This window comes from Lithobates pipiens, unplaced genomic scaffold (genome assembly GCF_037356315.1).
Source record: "Lithobates pipiens isolate NorthernLeopardFrog02 unplaced genomic scaffold, aLitPip1_a1.2 Scaffold_27, whole genome shotgun sequence".
Classification (NCBI taxonomy): domain Eukaryota; kingdom Metazoa; phylum Chordata; class Amphibia; order Anura; family Ranidae; genus Lithobates; species Lithobates pipiens.
This window is the reverse complement of record NW_027507788.1, coordinates 72,026,693-72,050,045: the sequence shown is the minus strand read 5'-3', so window position 1 is coordinate 72,050,045 and position 23,353 is coordinate 72,026,693.

The window sequence follows — 23,353 nt, the reverse complement described above, 5'->3', positions numbered from 1 at the left end:
TACCCGCTTACCTGTCACCAGCCCATCAGAGTACCCGCTTACCTGTCACCCATCAGATTACCCGCTTACCTGTCACCAGCCCATCAGAGTATCCGAGTACCTGTCACCAGCCAATTAGAGTATCCGAGTACCTGTCACCAGCCCATCAGAGTATCCGAGTACCTGTCACCAGCCAATTAGAGTATACGAGTACCTGTCACCAGCCCATCAGAGTACCCTAGTACCTGTCACAACCCCTCAGATTACCTGAGTACCAGTCACCAGCCCATCAGAGTACCCGAGTACCAGTCACCAGCCCATCAGAGTAAACGAGTACATGTCACCAGCCCATCAAAGTACCTGAGTACCATTCACCAGCCCATCAGAGTACCCGAGTATCTGTAACCAGACCATTCGATTACCTGAGTACCTGTTGCCAGCCCATCAGAGTATCCTAATACCTGTCACCAGCCAATCAGAGTATCTGAGTACCTAACACAAGACGATCAGCGCACCAGAGTATCTGTCACCATCCCATTAGAGTACCCTAGTACATGTTACAACCCCTCAGATTACCCGAGTACCTGTCAACAGCCCATCAGAGTTCTTCAATAGCTGTCACCAGTCCATCAGAGTATTCTAGTACCTGTTACCAGCCCATCAGAGTAACTGAGTACCAATATGCAGCCCATCAGAGTACCCGAGTACCTGTCTTCAGCCCATTAGAGTACCCAAGTACCTGTCACCAGCCCATCAGAGTACTCAAGTACCTGTCACCAGACCATCAGAGTTCTTGAGTACCTGTCAACAGCCCATCAGAGTACCCGAGAACCTGTCACCACCCCATCAGAGTACTTGAGTACCTATCACCAGCCCATCAGAGTACCCAATTACCTGTCTGCTGGCAATCAGAGTACCCGAGTACCTATCACCTTACAATCAGAGTACTTGAGTACCTGTCACCAGCCTATTAGAGCACCCGAGTACCTATCTGCAGCCCATCAGAATACCCGATTAGCAGAGTACCTGTCACAAGCCAATCAGCGTATCCGAGTACCTGTCACCAGACCATCAGAGTACTCTAGTACGTGTCACGATCCCTCAGATTACCCAAGTACCGGTCACCAGCCCATCATAGTGCCCCATTACCTATCTGCAGCCAATCAGAGTAACCAAGTACCTATCTGCAGCCCATCAGAGTACCCAAGTATCTGTCACCTGCCGATCAGAGTACTTAAGTAACTGTCACCAGCTCTTCAGAGTACCCAAGTACCTATCTGTAGCCCTTCAGAGTACCTGAGTAATTATCTGTTGCCGATCAGAGTACCAAAGTACCTTTCACCTGCCCATAAGAGTACTCGAGTACCTGTCATCAGCCCATTAGAGTAATCAAGTACCTGTCAACAGCCCATCAGTGTACCCGAGTACCTGTCACCTGCCCAGCAGATTACTTGAGTACCTGTCTCCAGCCCATCAGAGTACCCGAGTACCTGTCTGCTGCCCATTATAGTACCCAAGTACCAGTCAACGGCCCATTAGAGTACCCAAGTACCAGTCACCAGCCCATCAGAGTACTTGAGTACCTGTCACCATACCATCAGAGTAACCAAGTACCTGTCACCAGTCCATCAGAGTACCCGAGTATCTTTCTAAAGCCCATCAGAGTACCCGAGGACTTGTCTGCAGTGTCAGCATCAGAGTTCTCGAGTATCTGTCACCAGCCTATCAGAGTACCCAAGTGCCTGTCACCAGCCCATCAGAGTACCCAAGTACCTGTAACCAGACCATCAGAGTTCTCGAGTACTTGTCACCAGCCCATCAGAGTTCTTAAGTATCTGTCACCAGCCCATCAGAGTATCCGATTACCTGTCTGGAGTAGAGCCGAACACCCCCCGGTTCGGTTCACACCAGAACCTGCAAACGGCCCAAAAATTTCTAAAAGCAAAAGCAAACTTTAGAACCCCGTTAAAGTCTATGCGACTCGAATGTTCAAAATCAAAAGTGGTAATTTTAAAGGCTAATATGCAAGTTATTGTCCTAAAAAGGGTTTGGGGACCCAGCTTCTGCCCCAGAGGACATGTATCAATGCAAAAAAAAGTTTTAAAAACGTAAATTTTTTCAGGAGCACTGATTTTAATGATGCTTAAAGTGAAAAAAAAAGTGAAATATTTCTTTAAATATCTTGCCTGGTGGGTGTCTATAGTATGCCTGTGATGTGGCACATGTTTTCCATGTTTAGAACAGTCCCTGCACAAAATGTCATTTATGTCAGAGATGTATCCTCTCAGAAAGTTTGGTGTTCATCATGCGGTTGAGGATTTGTGGCCAAGGCACCGTAGTGGAGCGACAATTAAAGGCTTTGGCCCAGTGAATGGAGCTGAGGAATGTGTGGATTACCCTTGTGCTAGACATTGGAATATCCTGTATAGGGGAGAATAGAAGACATTTTGGGGTGTAAGAGAAATTTTTCTACCGGATATTTTTTCTATTATTACGCTAGCCTTTTGCCAGGTGTTTTTTATGTGGGGTGACATGGACATTCACTGTACTGTTAATTTAAGCACAAGAAACTCCCTTTTGTCTCAACTGTTGAGATGTGTCTGTGTGTTAGGTGAAGGTTACAGAACACATTTCAACAGTGGAGACAAAATGGAGTCTCTTGTGCTTAAATGAACAGTACAGTGAATGTCCATGTCATTTCCCTCCTTTTGTTTATTTGACGCCATTCTTCTCCGCGTTACATTCAGCCGATTGCTGGTAACTCCTGTTACATTGGCGCAGAGAGGCGGCATCTTGTTCAGCTCTCTCCTAACTTTCTCACAATAATGGGTTCATCAGGGCTGGTGGACCATTTGTGGGTACAGAAGGTAGTCACACAGAGGAATAGCCTGATGAGGAAGTAAATAGCAAATATGAGAAATAGGAACATCACAATATAAGCGCCTAGTTTCTGTAACCATGTTGCTATGCCATTTAAAAAGTCACTAAAACCTCCTAAACGCTTAAAGGGGTTCCATCCATCTTTAGCAATATCTCTTTCATTATTCTGTAGTTCTCTTATCTTAGCAAGATGCCCTTTAATAATGTCCTCATTATCAGAAATGTATATACAACAGTCAGTGCAAAATAACTTACACATCCCACCTTGCAGTGAGAAAATTTAGAGTTAATCTGTGCTCTAATCTACTACTTTTTTAATCTGAGTCATTTCTTCACTTAATAAACCTATATCAGTGGTAGTAAGGTTAATAATCTCATCTACAATTCTAGTGTCATTATTTATTCTTTTCATTGCTTCAATTGCCCATCCTGTCCAGGAAGGGAACCATGACCATGCCATGTCACCTTCAGTGAACAGTAGGGATGAGCTTCGTGTTTGAGACGAACATACGTTCGACTCGAACATCGGCTGTTCGTCCGTTCGGCGAAGTCCGAACATTTTGGTCCGTTCGCGCCAAATTCGTGTGGCGCTCACGGCCCACAATGCACTGCGATGGCGCAGTGCATTGCTGGCTCATGAATGGCCAAGCATGCACTGTGACCCCGCATGCTTGGCCAATCGCAGCGCCAGCAGCGAGGAGAGCCATGATTGGCCACAGGCAGGATGCCTGTGGCCAATCATAGCTCAGGCTGTGTAGTGCACGCCCCACACGCCCCACACTTGTGTAGTGTGTTGGCGTTTGAAACAGTGGGTGTTCTGTGTACCTACAACACAGTATACACTGATCGTTTTCCGCCGATTTTCGATCTTGCTGTTGTGTAGTGGTTGTTGTCTGCGTGCCCTGACAGCAGTATACACCGCTATATTCACCTCACCTATATAGCTAGTGATCTATCTTTTATAATAGAGCTTGCAGTCAGTAGTGTTAGGAGCTTGTGCGTGCTGTCTGCGTGCTCTGTACCCAGTACATACCGCTATATCCACCTACATAGCTGTTCTCTATTTGAGCCCACTTGCCATCTGCAGGAGTTATTGGAAGTTGTGTGTGCCTCCAGCACAGCACAGTATACATCTGTATATACCCCTTTATCTCTGGTGTTCTATAATAAAGGCATCTGCAGGAGTTAGTGGGTGTTCTGTGTACCTTCAACACAGTACACACCGATCGTTTTCGGACGATTTTCAATCTTGCTGTTGTGTAGTGGTTGTTGTCTGCGTGCCCTGACCGCAGTATACACCGCTATATTCACCTCACCTATATAGCTAGTGATCTATCTTTTATAATAGAGCTTGCAGTCAGTAGTGTTAGGAGCTTGTGCGTGCTGTCTGTGTGCTCTGTACCCAGTACATACCGCTATATCCACCTACATAGCTCTTCTCTATTTGAGACCACTTGCCATCTGCAGGAGTTATTGGAAGTTGTGTGTGCCTCCAGCACAGCACAGTATACATCTGTATATACCCCTTTATCTCTGGTGTTCTATAATAAAGGCATCTGCAGGAGTTAGTGGGTGTTCTGTGTACCTTCAACACAGTACACACCGATCGTTTTCGGACGATTTTCGATCTTGCTGTTGTGTAGTGGTTGTTGTCTGCGTGCCCTGACCGCAGTATACACCGCAATATTCACCTCACCTATATAGCTAGTGATCTATCTTTTATAATAGAGCTTGCAGTCAGTAGTGTTAGGAGCTTGTGCGTGCTGTCTGTGTGCTCTGTACCCAGTACATACCGCTATATACACCTACATAGCTCTTCTCTATTTGAGACCACTTGCCATCTGCAGGAGTTATTGGAAGTTGTGTGTGCCTCCAGCACAGCACAGTATACATCTGTATATACCCCTTTATCTCTGGTGTTCTATAATAAAGGCATCTGCAGGAGTTAGTGGGTGTTGTGTGCCTCTAGCACAATATACACTACCCAACTGCTTTTTTACCCAACTCCCTTCAGGCCATTATCATGTCTGGAAGGCCAGCAAGGAGAGGCAGACAGGCGCGAGCCGATAAATGAGGGCAAGCAGGCTCTGTGTCTAGAGACAACAGTGCTGGTCGTGGACGCGGTGCATTGTCATCAGCACGTGGCCATGGGACACGCTTGTCCTTCTTTTCGGCAGCTGGACATGTTGAGCCGCAACATGCCAACGACTTGGTAGAGTGGATGACCAAGCCCTCTTCATCCTCCTCATCCACTCTCACCCAGTCTCAGGGTACTGGCAAAGCAGCTGCCAACACATTGTCTTCCCTCCTCTCAATGTCATCATCAGTGACTCCTTCCCTAGACCCACCACGTCCTCCTGAGGAGTCTCCTGAACTCTTTGAGCACAGTGTTGGGTACATGCTCCAGGAGGATGCCCAGTGTTTTGTGGGCTCTGATGATGACACTCAGCTAGAGGAAGGCAGTAGCGTGAGCGCAGAGAGAGGGGATGCTCAAGAAGGACAGCAATCTGGCAGTCATGTTCCACAAGCTGCAGCATACTGCCAGGTTTGCTACAGCGATGAAGAGGGAGGGGATGATGAGGCACTAACTCCACGTGGGTGCCTGGAAGGAGAGAGGAGGAGGAGGAGGAGGAGGAGGAGGCACATGTCCAACGAGGCAGGATGCCCTCCGGGGGCCAGCTTAGGGGCAGCACACCGACTGAATCACACCGCAGAGCTCCGCCTGTGCAGGGCACTGCCTCTGCGCGTTATTCTAAAAGTTCTTTGGTGTGGGCCTTTTTTGAGACGATTGCATCAGATCGCACCGCTGCTATTTGCAACATATGTCCCAAGCGTATCTCGCGTGGCCAAAACATCAGCCGCTTGGGCACCACATGCTTGACCAGACATATGTTGACCTGCCATGCAGCTCGTTGGCAAGCGTACCTCAAAGACCCACACCAAAGAACAAAGCGGACCTCTCCTTGCTCCTCATCAGCTGGCATCTCCAACCCCACTAGACCTTCAGTCCTCTATGAAACCTGCTCTGAGATGAATGAAGGTGTAGAATTAGGTGTGTCACAGCCAAGTGCTTCCGAGAACTCTGCTAGCGGTACACCCACGTCCGATTATAGCAGGCAAATGTCCCTGCCCCAGCTGCTGGACCGGCGAAAGAAGTTCACTCCCAGCCATCCACATGCCCAGCGGTTGAATGCTAGCTTGGCTAAATTGCTAGCACTTCAACTGCTGCCTTTTCAGTTGGTAGACTCGGCCCCCTTCCGTGAGTTTGTACAATGTGCGGTTCCTCAGTGGCAGGTCCCCAAACGCCACTTTTTCTCACGGAAGGCGATTCCGGCTCTCTACCAGCATGTGGAAGGCAATGTCCTTGCCTCGCTGGACAGGGCGGTCAGCGGTAAGGTGCTGACTCATGGTCCAGCAGGCATGGACAGGGACGTTACCTGTCTTTCACGGCCCATTGGGTCACTCTTCTGGCAGCTGGGAAGGATGCAGGACAAGGTGCAGTAGTGTTGGAGGTTGTACCGCCACCACGCCTCCAAAATGCTACTATTGGTTGTGACACACCTCTCTCCTCCACCCCCTCCTATTCTTCTTCCTCCATGGCCTCTTCCAGTGCTCTGTCCTCTGTCCGGTGCTTCGTAGGCGTTCCAGGGGCTACGCAAGTACGCAGGCAAAACGATGCCATGCCATGCTTGCGCTGGTTTGTTTGGGGGACAGAAGCCACACTGGGACGGATGTTTTGTCAGCTCTGCAGGGGCAGGCCGAGAGGTGGTTGACGCCACGCCAGCTTAAGCCAGGAATGGTGGTTTGTGACAATGGCACCAACCTCCTCTCCGCCCTCCGACAGGGACAACTGACCCATGTGCCCTGTGTAGCTCACGTCCTTAACCTGGTGGTGCAGCGGTTCTTGGGCAGGTACCCCGGCTTACAGGATGTCCTGAAGCAGGCCAGGAAAGTCTGTGTGCATTTCCGCCGATCATTTAATGCCTGTGCTCGGCTGGCTGAGCTCCAAAAGGAGTTGAACCTGCCCAAGAACTGCCTTATACAGTGGTGTGAAAAAGTGTTTGCCCCCTTCCTCATTTCCTGTTCCTTTGCATGTTTGTCACACTTAAGTGTTTCGGAACATCAAACCAATTTAAACAATAGTCAAGGACAACACAAGTAAACACAAAATGCAATTTGTAAATGAAGATGTTTATTATTAAAGGTGAAAAAAAATCCAAACCATCATGGCCCTGTGTGAAAAAGTGATTGCCCCCCTTGTTAAAACATACTATAACTGTGGTTGTCCACACCTGAGTTCAATGTCTCTAGCCACACCCAGGCCTGATTATTGCCACACCTGTTCACAATCAAGGCATCACTTAAATAGGAGCTGCTTGACACAGTAAGGTCCACCAGAAGATCCTTAAAAGCTACACATCATGCCGAGACCCAAAGAAATTCAGGAACAATTGAGAAAGAAAGTAATTGAGATCTATCAGTCTGGAACCGGTTATAAAGCCATTTCCAAAGCTTTGGGAATCCAGCGAACCACAGTGAGAGCCATTATCCACAAATGGCGAAGACATGGAACAGTGGTGAACCTTCCCAGGAGTGGCCGGCCGCCCAAAATTACCCCAAGAGCGCAGCGACGACTCATCCAAGAGGTCACAAAAGACCCCACAACAACGTCCAAGGAACTGCAGGCCTCACTTGCCTCAGTTAAGGTCAGCGTTCATGCCTCCACCATCAGGAAAAGACTGGGCAAAAATGGCCTGCATGGCAGAGTTCCAAGGAGAAAACCACTGCTGAGCAAAAAGAACATCAAAGCTCGTCTCAATTTCTCCACAACACATCTTGATGATCCCCAAGACTTTTGGGACAACATTCTGTGGACCGATGAGACAAAAGTGGAACTCTTTGGAAGGTGTGTGTCCAAGTATATCTGGCGTAGAAGGAACACTGCATTTCATAAAAAGAACATTATACCAACAGTAAAATATGGTGGTGGTAGTGTGATGGTCTGGGGCTGTTTTTCTGCTTCAGGACCTGGAAGACTTGCCGTGATAAAAGGAACTATGAATTCTGCTGTCTACCAAGAGATCCTGAAGGAGAATGTCCGACCATCTGTTCGTGTACTCAAGCTGAAACGAACTTGGGTTCTGCAGCAGGACAATGATCCTAAACACACCAGCAAGTCCATCACCGAATGGCTGAAGAAAAACAAAATGAAGACTTTGGAGTGGCCTAGCCAAAGTCCTGACCTGAATCCTATTGAGATGTTGTGGTATGACCTTAAAAAGGCCGTTCATGCTCGAAAACCCTCTAATGTAACTGAATTAGGACAATTCTGCAAAGATGAGTGGGCCAAAATTCCTACAGGACGCTGTAAAAGCCTCATTGCACGTTTTCGCAAATGCTTGGTTGCAGTTGTTGCTGCTAAGGGTGGCCCAACCAGTTATTAGGTTTAGGGGGCAATCACTTTTTCACACAGGGCCATGATGGTTTGGATTTTTTTTCACCTTTAATAATAAACACCTTCATTTACAAATTGCATTTTGTGTTTACTTGTGTTGTCCTTGACTATTGTTTAAATTGGTTTGATGATCCGAAACACTTAAGTGTGACAAACATGCAAAGGAACAGGAAATGAGGAAGGGGGCAAACACTTTTTCACACCACTGTATGTGACATGCCCACCAGATGGAACTCAACATTGGCCATGCTGCAGCGGCTGCACACGCAGCAGAGGGCCATCAATGAGTACCTGTGCGACTACGGCACCAGGACAGGGTCAGGGGAGCTCGGTTTTTTCTCACCACGCCAGTGGGGCATGATCAGGGATGCATGCACTGTCCTGTCACTGTTTGAGGAGGCCACAAGGATGGTGAGCAGTGACAGTGCATGCATCAGTGACACTGTACCTCTTGTCCACCTCTTGGAGCATACGCTGCGTGGAATAATGGACAGGGCACTTGAGGCAGAACAGAGGCAGGAAGAGGAGGACTTCTTTGTCCCCCTTTATCCAGACAGTGTTCCTGCTGTGCCACCCATCACACAGGAAGAGGATGAGGAGGAGGAAGAGGAGGAGGAGGATGATTGTGTCAGCATGGAGGTGGAGGCTGGCACTCAGCATCAGCAGCAGCAGCAGCAGCAGCAGTCTTGTAGGGATGATTTACAGTCCCAAGAAACACGTGGACTTGTACGTGGCTGGGAGGAGGTAGCTGCGGATCATGTTGTCCTTAGTGACCCAGAGGACTCCGGACCGAATGCCTCAGCTAACCTACGCTGCATGGCCTCCCTGATCCTGCAAAGCCTGCGGAAGGATCCTCGTATTCTTCGGATCAAGGAGAGGGACCATTACTGGCTGGCCACTCTCCTTGATCCACGGTACAAGGGTAAGGTTGCCGACCTTATCTTGCCATCGCAGAGGGAGCAGAGGATGAGACATCTCCGGGAGGCCTTGCAGAAAGGTCTGTGCAACGCGTTCCCAGAGACTGGGAGGTTACAAACTCCTGGTCCTGGACAACGTGTTGCTGAGGCATCGGTCAGAAGGAGCGGTGTAGAAGGTGGCCGTCTGACTGATGCTTTCAGACAATTTTTTAGTCCACAGCCCCAAGGTATGATCGGTTCCAGCTCCCATCACCAGCGTCTGATTTACATGGTGCAGGAATACCTAGGGGCAAGGTCAGACTTGGACACCTTTCCCACCGAAAATCTTCTGGCTTACTGGGTCTTGAGGATGGATCACTGGCCAGAGCTTGCACAGTATGCAATTGAGCTACTGGCCTGTCCTGCATCCAGCGTTCTTTCGGAAAGCACCTTCAGTGCTGCTGGTGGCTTTGTTACCAATCACAGGGTGCGCCTGTCCACTGAATCAGTTGATCGACTGACCTTCATCAAGATGAATCAGTCTTGGATCACCCACAGCTACCAAGCACCTGAAGCTGATGTAACAGAATAATTTTTTTTGAAATATCACATCCCTTCAAGACTGCCTATGCTGAGTGACTGCCCTGTTATGTTGATTGTCTATCCTCTTCCTCCTCCGCTGATATGTTGGAAGAACATATCTTGTTCTAGTTGATGCCATCAGCCCAATTTTTCTGCCCCTGTTTAACAGGGGCATTTAAGTACAATTTTTGATGCAATGCTTTGCAGCAGGGCTAATTCCTGCAATCAAACAAGAGTATATGGGAGAGGTTGCAGTGTGGTGGCACCAGCACCAGTGCCTAAGGCCCAATTTTTCTGCCCCTGTTTAACAGGGGCATTTAATTAAAATTTTTGATGCAATGCTTTGCAGCAGGGCTAATTCCTGCAATAAAACTAGAGTATATGACAGAGGTTGCAGTGTGGTGGCACCAGCACCAGTGCCTAAAGCCCAATTTTTCTGCCCCTGTTTAACAGGGGCGTTTAAGTACAATTTTTGATGCAATGCTTTGCAGCAGGGCTAATTCCTGCAATAAAACTAGAGTATATGGGAGAGGTTGCAGTGTGGTGGCACCAGCAGCAGTGCCTAAGGCCACATTTTTCTGCCCCTGTTTAACAGGGACATGTAATTACAATTCTTGATATAATATTTCACAGGAGGGCCCCTTCCTGTGCCCACCCAGAGTAACAGTGAGGACTTATAGTGTTGTGGCACCAGCACCACAACCACCAAAGGTCAATTTTTCTACCACTGTTCAACAATGGCATGTAATTACAATTCTTGATATAATCGTTCACAGCAGGGCGCTCCAGCGCCCACCAAGAGTCTCTTTGAGGGCTTACAATGTTGTGGCAAAACCAACACCTTGTTCCGCCATTTATGCAGAGCATATAGGGCAGGCCCCTACTTTCAAACATCCAATTTACAAACATCTCCTACTTGCAAACGGAAGGAGACAACAGCAAGTGAGATGAAAAAAGATGGACGACAAAACAAATTATGCAGGGGTGATAACCCTTCCCTATGTTTTCCAAAAAGCTTAAAAATAGTTTTTTTGACTGGAGCTACACTTTAAAAATGTACCAGTTGAAAATTACAAACAGATTCAACTTAACACAACAAACCTACACAGTCCCTGTCTCGTTTGCACCGCCTGTATACTGCTGTTCTGAGTATATAGGGCCTGGGGGCCACACGCATTTCCTTTTTTTAATATGGGTACAGGGTTCCCCTTAATATGCGTACAAGACCCAAATAGGCTGGTAATGGGCAGGGAGAGCTACCCATGCCATTTTTCTCAATGATTTTCAACCATATTGCAGGAACCAGATATAACATTAAAACCGCAAGCAGTTTTAAATGGTGTTATTTCCGTTTAATGTCATTTTGTGCAGGGACTGTTCTAAACACGGGAAACACGTGGCACTTATCAGGCATACTACAGACACCCCCCAGGCACCATATTTAAAGGAATATTTCACTTTTTTTTTCACTTTAATCGTCATTAAAATCAGTGCTCCCGCCAAAACTGCCATTTTTTAAAACATTTTAGGCATTGACACATGTCCCCTGGGGCAGGAGCCAGGTCCCCAAACCCTTTTTAGGACAGTATCTTGCATATTAGCCGTTAAAATTAGCACTTTTAATTTCGAACGTTCGAGTCCCATAGACTTCAATGGGGTTCTAAAGTTCATTCGAATTTGGGGTCCGTTCGAAAGTTCTGGTGCCAACCGAACCGGGGGGTGTTCGGCTCATCCCTAGTGAACAGCTCTCTTCTTAACACTAAAGGGTATTCCGGGCTTTGATCTGGTCGCACTGTATCTTTGCGAACAGCTAAAGCAGGTGCTAACTTCCCAATAAAACATGTACCTGTAACATTAGTAGGAAGCCAGACGTAAGCTTTATTTTCACATATATAATAATATTGACCATGGTTTCCTCCATAAACTGTAATCTTTGCTCCAATGCAATCTGAATTGCCCAACTGTGTACATTTAGTGTTAAACGGGCATGTAATGTTTAAACAAATCTGTGGAGTGTCTATCTGTTTTGAAACCATCAAAGTTACTGATCTGTGCTCATTAGCTGTGGAGACTATATATGAGCCATTTATTCTGGTCCTGTTTAGATCAGTGAATCTGAGAGGCATTGCTATCATGGGTATTGTTCCTGTTTGGGGATGTAAGTGAGAACACACCCAGCAGTCACTAGCGCTGCTATGGGTTGCATACAATTTTAACATTTGGATGAAGGGGTTATTTTTCCATGTCTCAGTTCTCACAAACAACAAAAAGAAAAGGAACAACAACATATTTTTTTTAAAAGGATATCATCACTTCAGGATTTTCTTGCAGGGACTGGCATGAATCCAGGTGGGCTTTCCTTCCAACTTGACAGCGGAACCGGTTGTCAAAAGCACCAAATGTAGTCCGTCAAATTTTGGTTCTAGTGGCTTTCTGACGTGTCGCTTGACCACCACCCAGTCACCTGGTTGGATTCTGTGAATACCTGAAACAGAATCTGGGTCAGGGATAGATTTATAAACACCTTCATGTATTTTATTCAAAGTTCTTTGCAAAATCTGAACATATTCTAACAGACTTGAGTGAGAAGCCTGCAACTGTTGGGGGAAATATTTGTTTTGGATGGCCCTCCAAATAAAATCTCATAGGGGGGCAGCCCATGGGGTTGTTTAGGGGTAGTTCGTACAGAATATAGGGCTAATGACAAAGCTTCCACCCATCCTTTTCCTGTATCTGCTTTAATTTTTGCACATCTGTTTTTCAAAATTCCATTAAGTCTCTCAACTTTACCACTATTTTGTGGATGATAAGGTGTATGGAAAGCTTGCTGTATGTGAAGGGCTTCCATTACCTCTTTCATTACTTACCCAGTAAAATGGGTTCCTCTGTCACTCTCAATAGTTTCAGGAACTACCCACAAACTATTTCATTAAAATTTTTCTTTGCTGTTGTTTTTGCATTTGCTTTAGCTACCGACCCTGCATTGTACAGAGCACAAGTGAGACATGAAACACAAAACCTGGCTGCAAATGCACTAAATCCAGGTTCTATCCAATAGCAGTTAGTAAGTGCCACCATCGCGCCCTTAGCAAGTTGACTGACGCCATGTGCCAGTTGTGCTAAAACTGGGTTAAAACTCCTGGGTAGACACCACCTGTTGTCAGCCCTCCACAAACCCTGCTGATTTTGGGTAGCATTACATTTGATCCACTTATCCTTCTCTTCATCAGGGGCCTGGTTCTGCAACTGAATTAGAGTTTCTACATCCCACTGCTCTTGATGAGGGGAATCTGTCCCCGCTACCTGGGCAACCCCTACAGTGGGTGTGACTCCAAATGCCATAAGGGCAGCATCCTTTGCCGCTTGGTCCGCTAAAGCATTTCCTCTGGCTGTCATGTAATTTCCCCTTGCATGCCCTTTTACCTTCAAGATGGCAACTTCTGCTGGTTTCTGAAAGGCCTCAAATAGCCGCTCTATGTGTTTTGCATGTCTCACTGGCTTCCCTGCAGTAGTCAGGAAATTTTGTGCTTTCCAAATAGGCCCAAAATCGTGAGCGATTCCAACCGCATATCTGCTGTCAGTGTAAATCTTTCCCCTTTGATTCTCTAGGACAGTGATGGCGAACCTTGGCACCCCAGATGTTTTGGAACTACATTACCCATGATGCTCAGCTACACTACAGTGTGCATGAGCATCATGGGAAATGTAGTTCCAAAACATCTGCAGTGCCAAGGTTCGCCATCACTGCTCTAGGAGATGACATACTTTGACTACAGCACACAACTCCGCTTCCTGTGCTGACATCTGTCATGTCAATGCTTACTGATGTAAAATGGCGTCTGTAGTGGTTACAGCAAACCCTGTGTGTGGCTGACCATCATCAGTGTAAAATCTGGAACTATCTACAAATAAGTGTGTCTCACAATCTGATAAAGGCTCATCTTTTGCTGGTGTCACTGTGATGTTGTATCTAAGATGTGCCTTTACACCACTAACCCTATGTGAGTGTTTTTAAACCTTTTTAATAAATGTTAGCATGTTTATTGCTGCACTTAGAGGGCGCCGTCTCTCTCTCTCTCTTTATTTATCTTTTGCTGGTGTGACAGAGGCCCTTTCTACCTCCATCAGAGCCATACAATCATGAGAAAAACTCTCAGGTTCTACATCAGTACCATTTGTTGCATCTTCCTTATCAATTATAGGAAGAAGAGTAGCCGAATTTAAAGTAACACATCCTTTGGTTGTTAAATTCAATGGACCAAAAAGAGCAGACTGGTACTTGTCAAATCTACTGGCAGACACATGTCTGGTATTTACTTAATTCATGATTTCCTGTACTGCATGTGGCACATACAGGATCAGAGCTGAATCTAGTACAAGCTCACTTACTTTGTCTAGCAGCAAACTGCAGGCTGCTATGGCTCGCATACAACTGGGTGAGTACACCTGCAGCAAATCCATTGACTTCATGACAGAACAACGAGAAAGTCTTAGTACAGTCAGGAAGTCCAATGTTGGGAGCTTCAGACAACATTTTAATAAACTCCTTCATCTGCAATTCATTGTCCCATGTGAGTTTGAAAGGGATTTCTAGTGGTAGCCTCATATAAAGGAGCCATAAGTTCTGATGCATTTGGGACCCAGTCCCTACAATATCCCACTAACCCCAGGAATTCATGCAGTTGCCATACATTTCTTGGCTTTTCACATTTTTGTAGAGTTTTAACTCTATCTGGGGTTAGGTGATGGATTCCATGTGAAATGCAGTGACCCAGGAAGATCACTTTCTCTTGGCAGTATTGTAGCTTATCTTTGCTAACTTTGTTGTTACTGTTATAGAGAAACATGAGAAGGCTTACTGTTTCTCTGCTACGAATGTCCTGTGTATCAGAACAAATAAGCAAATCGTCTATGTACTGAAGCAAGACTGTGTTTGGGTGTGAGGGGGACCATTAGTCCAATACTTGCTTTAATGCAGTATAATATTCAGCGAGGCTACTCACACAGCCTTGGGACAGTCTTGCCCATGCTAACTTTTGGGCATCATTGGTAAAAGAAAAAAGGTGCCAGCAATCTGGGTGCAGGGGCACCGAAAAGAAAGCATTTGCAAGATCAATCACTGTAAAGCAGGTGCTGGAGGCAGATATTCTACTTAGTAAAGTGTAGGGATTGGGCACGATCGGGGTATCTGCCTCAATTATATTGTTAATGGCTCTCAAATCATACACCATGCGGTATGTCACCTGCCCACCCTTCTGGTCTGGCTTCTTTGCAATTGGGAACAAGGGTGTATTAACTTGGGACTTAATTGGTACAACAACCCCTGCTTCTTTCAGTTGAGTGCTTTGATCCTTTATCCCCTCAATCTGAGCAATACTCAGTGAGTACTGTTTAACCTGTGGGAGATGTGCTCCTGGTTTAATTTTTATCATGACTGGGGAGCAATCCAGGAGACCAACATCACATTTGCTGGTGGCCCATAATTCAGCAGGAATCACTTTTAATTCTGGGAGAAATGGCAGAGTGGAGTCTTGGATTAAAAATACTCCACAGGCAGTATTTAAAACTTCCCCTGACAGACTACTGACCCCTTGGACTCCTGTAAGAGTGTAGTCTCTATTTGCTAAAATTTGGTTCAAAATGTCAGCTCCCAAAAGATTGGTAGGAACTGTGTCTGAAACTAACACTTTAGTGACAATTTCTGTTTGCTGTCCTAGCCTGAGTTTAATTGGCTTGGACTCAACCAAATCAGTAGATGTCCCGGTTAGGCCAACACCAGAGATAACATTTGTAGATAATAATCCTGGAAGTAATTCCTCTATATTAAAGACACTTCCGCTTGCACCAGTATCTATTAAACAGGTTAATTCTGTTTCTCCTCCAGGATAGGGGAGTACTTGTAAAAATAATTTTACTCTGGCCTCGGGACCATTGTCTCCCCTATTTAACATGATTGATACTGGCATGTCATTTTCCTATACCTGATCCACTGTTTTTGGCAGAGAACTGGGATCAGCATGAGGTGCCTCTAAGCTCTTTTCCAGTCTACGGTCAGGAAGATGGCAGAATTTGGCTATGTGTCCTTCCCCATTACAATTGTAGCATACAATTGGTCCCCGATTGCCATGATTTCTGAAATTGCCTTTGCCTCTTCTTCTTCCTCTCTGCTTCCCCATGTACATAACCTTGGGTTTGCTGTCTTTTTGGTTAATCCTGTTTTCTATGGATAACAGGATAGGCAGGATGTCTCGAATAGACATATTGCCTGCCTCAGGCCTTGCTGTGAACAACTTTTCTTTCAACCGAGGTATTAAACCATCAAGAAGTCTTTGTTTCGCCAGTTGTGTAGATGGACTTGCAGTTTCTCCCGCCTTCTCTTCCTCTATTTTAATGCCTGCTTCTTCAGCCATATCACTTAACCTCCACCAATAAGCCCCTGATGCCTCCTCTTTCCCTTGCTTAGCATTCATAAATTCAGCATGGCTGGTTTGTCCATGTATTTGGGGCAATTTTTCCTTCAATTTCTCACAAACCTCCCATCCACTAACCTTTTGATGTCTACGGCACATTCTTTAAGTATATAGCTAGACATGTTGCTTCCCACTGCTTTAATAAGAAGCTGATGAATGTCAGTAGCAGAAGCCTCATATGCTTCCTGTGCAGCACTAAGTTTCCCAATCCCTCTAATATGGATCTCATATCTTGGGGACTAAAAGGTACATGCCATTTCATTTGAGACTTACTGTCAACAGCATTACCTTCAAAAATTAATTGGGTACTATCAGGATAAACTGTAACAGATTGCTCTGTGACTGGGGCAGAAGGGGTGGCATCTCCCTTCTTTCTATCGTCATCTTGCTGCCACAAATTGGAAATTATGGTTTGCTCCGGAAGTTCAGATTCTATCTTTCTTTCTCTTGCCAAAGTCTTAAGTCCAGAGAGATCTAGTTTTGCATATGTGCCTTTGGATTTATGCCAATCATCTGGGATACGAGCCAAATCCCTCTTTGTAGGTTAATATGGGGCTGTTAAACTACTACTCTACTCTCTACTATATTTCCCATCTCATCTTTTGTGTGTTCCATGTAATCTAATTCTTTTGCTTTTGTGCGTGGACTCCTTAAAGCCAAACTGGCAGCCACATAAGGTGGGGGGTCCTCCTCTATAGAGTCTTCTGGCCAAATGTAGTAAATGTGGGCAGTACTTTTATTAAACATTTCCATCAAGCCAGTTGCTACTTTAGCTTCTGTCTCCCATGCGCAAGCTATTCTCCACGCTCCTTCGCTGCACATTAGTGGACCATAATCATGCAGAAAAGTTTGCCATACTTGTAAATCAAAAGTCCCTTCAGATTTAAAATTTTAGAAATAGTACAGCAAATCTGCAGATTTACAAGAATAGTCTCCACTTATCTACGTGGATAGAAGGAGTTTATGACAATAGACAATGCACTCATTAAGAGACCCTCCTCGTCTCTTCTCTTCTCTGTGAGTTTTAGCTGACCCTACCATGCACCTCTGACCCAGGTTGCCCACAAGGAGTCCACGCAGGGAACTGCAGAGAATTCTCCCTATCCACACACAGTCCAACTCGTGAAGGGGGACACAAACACATTCACACACACACACACACACACACACATTCCCGAACCAGAAAGGTCCTAGAGTGGTCTGGTTTCCTTGAGAACCGACAGATAGGATACATAGGAAAGGTAGAAATATAGCAAGCTTAAAGACAGCTTACCTAGCCAGCATTTAGATGTCTGTGGTCCCGATGATCTCGATCAAAGCGCAGTTCCTTCTGGAAACTCTGCCAACCTCCTGATATCTGACTCGCCAAATTGTTATGACTAATTTCTGAATGGGACGCTAAAATACAGTTAATACTGCAGCTGCAGGAACAGATTCACAGGATTCAATCACTGTGTTTAAAATGTCCGTTCAGTGTCAAAATGTATTATTACATGTTATTTTATACATAGATAAGAAAGTGGTGGTGTGAGATGTTATTAAAAACTAACAAATAGAAATATGTTATTAAAAGCTAACAAATAGAAATATATTATTAAAAGCTAGCGAATAGAACAATTGCAAAAGTAAAACATTGAGAAAGGAGGGGGGAGTAAAGAGTGTTTAGTAGGAGATGTGTTCTGTAACCTTCACCTAACACACAGGCAGTCCCAAAAGGTATGTAAAAGTGTTCCCTGGGTGGGACAACCCCTAAAGCAAAGTGGTGATAGTGAGGGATAAAACGAGTTAAGCAGGGGTAAGATACCATCTATAGAGCAATTTAATGGCTGATTCTCTGCTCGAGGTTGTCTTGGTACATTTATGGAGATTTGCAAAAATAGTATCCCATTGATCAAGAGTGAATGAGGTATTTAAATCTGATTCCCATTGTAGCATGGGATGTGATTTCTCAGGCATGTTGATTTCATTTAGGCATTTATATATTCAGGAGATTAAACCCCTATCTCAAGGGGAGGAGATACAAATTTGCTCAAATTGTGTATAAGGGGGGTAGAGTGTAAGTGAGTAATATTTCTGGTAGAATTGACTTATTTTTGTATAGTTTGCTAGTTCAGAAAGAAGGTGCGAGATCATATTTTATTTGTAGTCTGGTGAAGCTGAGGAATTCATTGCTGTGGGAAAGCGATTTTAAATGTGTTAGGTTATGTGATTTCCAATTCGTTAGAAAGTTTTGATCTTGAGCTCTATCTGGAGGAGAAAAACGAGGGTCACCTAGGAAGGAAGCTGGGGGGGGGGGGGGGGGGTGTTGGAGGATAACTTAAATTTAGAGACTTGTCTGTTCCATAGTTGGAGGGTATGAGTGACTATAAGGTTTAGGACTCTAATTTTTTGTGGTGGGATAGACTTGGACCAGATAAGTCCTTGTAAATTGTAGGATAGAATAGATTCTTCTTCGAAACGGAGCCAAGGGATTTGGTGTGAAGGGGCATACCACTGGGCTAATTGAGTGAATCTGGCCAATAGATAGTAGAGCCAGAGGTTAGGAATGCTGAGGCCTCCTTTTATTTGGGGTCTAAACATAAGGGAGTAACTAAATCTGGATTTTTTGTTTTGCCATATGAATTTGTTGATCTCTCTCTGTAGAGATTCTAATGTTTTTTTAGGTAGAATAAAGCCCCCTATACACTATCAGTTTTTCTGCTGAGTTTTTCCTTCAGATTTACCAAAACCATGTAATGCATGGGCCTGCCTGGTTGCATACACATTGAAACTCCTAAGGTTTGCCCTCATATTATATGGTTTTGGTAAATCTGAAGGAAAAACTCAGCAGAAAAACTGATAGTGTGTATGGGGCTTTAGAGGAAGTGATCTAAAGTCAAATAAAAGTTTGGGTAATATCATCATTTTTATGGCAACTATTCTGTCTGAGAATGAAATCTTGTATGATGACCAAAGTTTAAGTCGATTTTTAATACTGATGAATTAGGGAGGGTAGTTTGCTTGGAATAGCATTTTATACGAAGGTGTAATCTGAATACCCAGGTATCTAAATGAATCTGTGTGCCAGTTGAATAAGAATTTGTCTTTAAGTGAAGATATTAAGGCTGGGGGCATATTGATTGGTAAAGCGGAGCACTTGGAAAGATTTACACCCAGACCTGTCAGGTCCTGGAAGATGTCAAGTTTTAGTTAGATTGGGTAGAGAGATAAGAGGATCAGTCATAAACAGAAGGACATAATCCGCATAGAGACTTATCTTGTATTCTTTGGATCCATTAAAATATCCTTTAATGTTTGTGTTATTTCTGATGGCGCAGGCAAGAGGCTCTATTGCGAGGGTGAAGAGCAGAGGGGAGAGGGGACAACCTTGTCTGGTACCTTTAGTCAGGGGGAAAAAGTCAGAGTTATAGCCTGGGAGTTTGATGCGTGTTTGTGGGTTGTGAAAGAGAGCTTTAAAGCCATGTAGGAATTCATTGTTAATGCCATATTTGGGGAGTAGAGTGTCAAGATATGACCAGGAAACACTGTCAAAAGCTTTATGTATATCAAGACTAAGTTGTAATGTAGGTTTGAGATGTATGTTAGAGTCTTGAATGATGTTTGTGGTCATTTGAATGTTGTCTGTTATTTGTCTGTTGGGAATGAAGCCTGTTTGATCAGGATCAACTAATGGGGAGATAACAGCAGATAATCTATCTGCTAAAATACTGCCAAATATTTTTAAGTCGTTGTCAATGACTGATATTGGGTGGTAGTTTTGAGGGGTGGAGTGTTCTTTATTTGGTTTGGGAATACGGGACATGTTAGCTAAAAGCATCTCAGGTGGGAATAGGCCACCCTGTAAGATATAATTATGCAGTTTAGTAAGGTTTGGTGTAATGGTAGAGGCACATTTTTTATAGTAAGATGAGGAATAGCCACCTGGGCCTGGGGCTGTGGATACCTTTAATGTACTGACAATTCTGTTAACTTCTATATCAGAACAAGGGGCATGAAGAGACTCAATTTGTTCTCTAGTAAGAGTTGGCAATGTAATATTGTTAAGCCAGTCTAGGGAGGACTGTTTGGGAGATGATTGTGGTGTGGAAAGAAGATTTTTATAGATGTCTAAGAACAGTTTCATGACTTCTTTGGGATGGGACACTATATTTCCAGATGAGTTCCTTAATTTGTAGGAGTGGGGTGGTTTAGTGGATTGATTTAGTTTTCTAGCGAACATGGTGGAATAAGAATCTAACTTTGGACCATCTGAGTGCTTTTTCGGTGTCTGATGTTAATAATGTGTCTAAGGTTAGTGCGTTTCTTTTGAATCTGCTTAAGAAGGTCACTAGATGGGTTTTGCTTAGTTAGGTTCTGCAGCCAGGAGTAGGCCATCGAGGTTGCCCTAAGTTGTCGCTCGCCAGACGCACAGACCGACTCAAAACCCGTCAATTGTCTATTAAATGCCTCTTTATGTCTCGGGGAATTAGCAAAACTCCTAATCTGAAAGTATGTCCAAAGAGGGATTGTGGGAGCCTCATAATCTCTCCTAAGTGCATTCAAGTCTTTCATTTTGCCACGAGAGAAGCAATCCTTCACCAATCTCGGGGTATCAGAGGTTGCATTGTGGAAGAGAGCGTTGCCTATCCCTGGAGTAAAGTCCGGGTTGTCTCGAAGCGGGGTTGTCACCGCGAGGTACTTTGTCATTGCGCGTAGTAATGTCAATGTAGTCTCTGTCAGGGGATTTAGGCTAATCCCTTCTTTAAGTCTGCTCAGAGGAATCCATGGAGAAAAGCGTAGTCTGTTGTCAGTCAGCATATCTTCCAGTCTCACCCAGTCCTTATCACTCCTGTGGCAGTGCCAATCAACTATCCTGGTCAGGTGTGCTGCCAGTTGATATTTCTTGAAGTCCGGTAACCCCATCCCTCCCTGATCCTTGGGTTTCATCAGTAAAGCGAATCTAATCCTCGCCCTCTTATTATTCCACAGGAATTTCAGTACTAGAGAATTTAGTTTATGGAAGAAAGTTCTTGGGACATGGACTGGCAATGCTCTGAACAGGTAAATCAGCCTAGGCAGGATTGACATCTTCAGAATTGCCGCCCGTCCAAACCAAGAAAACAACCCCGTGCCCCAAGAGCCTTCTTCTATCATTTTCAACAACGGGGGGAAGTTGTGGTCAAAAACGTTTCTAATGTCCGGAGCCACCCACACCCCCAAGTATTTAAGTGCCACCTTCTTCCAGTGAAACGGGCAGTTTTCCTTGATTCTGTTTAACTCCTCAGGGTTTAAATCCACATTTAAAGCTCCGGACTTGGAATAATTGATTTTTAAATTGGATATATACCCAAAATTCGTAAATGCTTTAAGTAGATTAGGGATCGTCGTATGTGGGTCAATTAAATAAAACATCAGATCGTCAACGTAAGCTACTACCTTGAACTCCTTGTCCTGCACCCTAAACCCTCTAATCGAATCATCCCCTTTAATCATTCTAATGAACGGCTCGAGGGAAAGTATAAACAAGAGTGGTGACAAGGGGCATCCCCATCTGGTTCCATTTTCAATAAACACTGGATCCACCTGTCTGCGCGTAGCCATCATATAGTCCCATGCCACCCGATCGAATGCCTTCTCCGCGTCCGTGGACAGGAGAAGGCCCCCGATCTTCCACACACGAGCCGTCTGCGTCAGCAAGAGCGTTTTAATAATGTTATCTTTGGCCTCCCTCTCCTGCACAAAACCAACCTGTTCCAGCCCGATTAGCTCCGACAGCAGAGGGTTCAGTCTGTTAGCCAGAATTTTTGTCAAGATTTTAAGATCCAGATTTAGTAGTGATATCGGCCTGTAGCTTGCGCATAAAGATGGATCTTTATTGGGTTTGGGCAACACCGCTATATGGGCCGACAGGAAATCGGGGGTGACCTTCCTAGGTGTGGACAAGGAGTTCAAGGCTTTTTTTAGTGGGGCTGATAGGATGTCCAAAAAGGTTTTGTAATAAATGGCTGTATAGCCGCCTGGCCCAGAGCTCTTCCCTGTCTTCAAATCAGTAATAGCCCTCTTAATTTCCTCAGCTGAGATATGTTCGTCAAGGGAAATCAGGTCATGTTCCTCAAGGGTTGGGAGTCCACTCTTTAATAAAAAATCTGTGATAATTTGAGATCTATTTCCTTCCAGGTTTGAGAGTTTATGTTGTGGGGGTAGATTATATAATCCCGTATAATATTTATGAAAGTGGGCAGCAATAGTGTCGTTATTGACCTCTAGGGAACCTTCTGCATTCCGAATACCATTAATGATCTGTCCGGAGTGGTGTTCCCGAAGGGCCCTAGCAAGCAGTCGACCAGCTTTGTTGCCCCCTTCATAATATATATTTTTTTTGAAAAAAAGGAGACACTTGGATTTATTGTGTAACAAGCCATGTAAGTGTTTTCTGGTCGTCAGTAAGTCTGTGGCCGTTCGTTCGCAGTGTGCGTTTGTGCAGTGTTTCAAGTTTAGTTATCTTTTCCAGTAGGCCTTTCACCTCTTTTTCCTGTTCGCGTTTGCGTCTCGTTCCCAATTTGATCTACGTGGATAGAAGGAGTTTATGACAATAGACAATGCACTCATTAAGAGACCCTCCTCGTCTCTTCTCTTCTCTGTGAGTTTTAGCTGACCCTACCATGCACCTCTGACCCAGGTCGCCCACAAGGAGTCCACGCAGGGAACTGCAGAGAATTCTCCCTATCCACACACAGTCCAACTCGTGAAGGGGGACACAAACACATTCACACACACACACACACACATTCCCGGACCAGAAAGGTCCTAGAGTGGTCTGGTTTCCTTGAGAACCGACAGATAGGATACATAGGAAAGGTAGAAATATAGCAAGCTTAAAGACAGCTTACCTAGCCGGCATTTAGATGTCTGTGGTCCCGATGATCTCGATCAAAGCGCAGTTCCTTCTGGAAACTCTGCCAACCTCCTGATATCTGACTCGCCAAATTGTTATGACTAATTTCTGAATGGGACGCTAAAATACAGTTAATACTGCAGCTGCAGGAACAGATTCACAGGATTCAATCACTGTGTTTAAAATGTCCGTTCAGTGTCAAAATGTATTATTACAT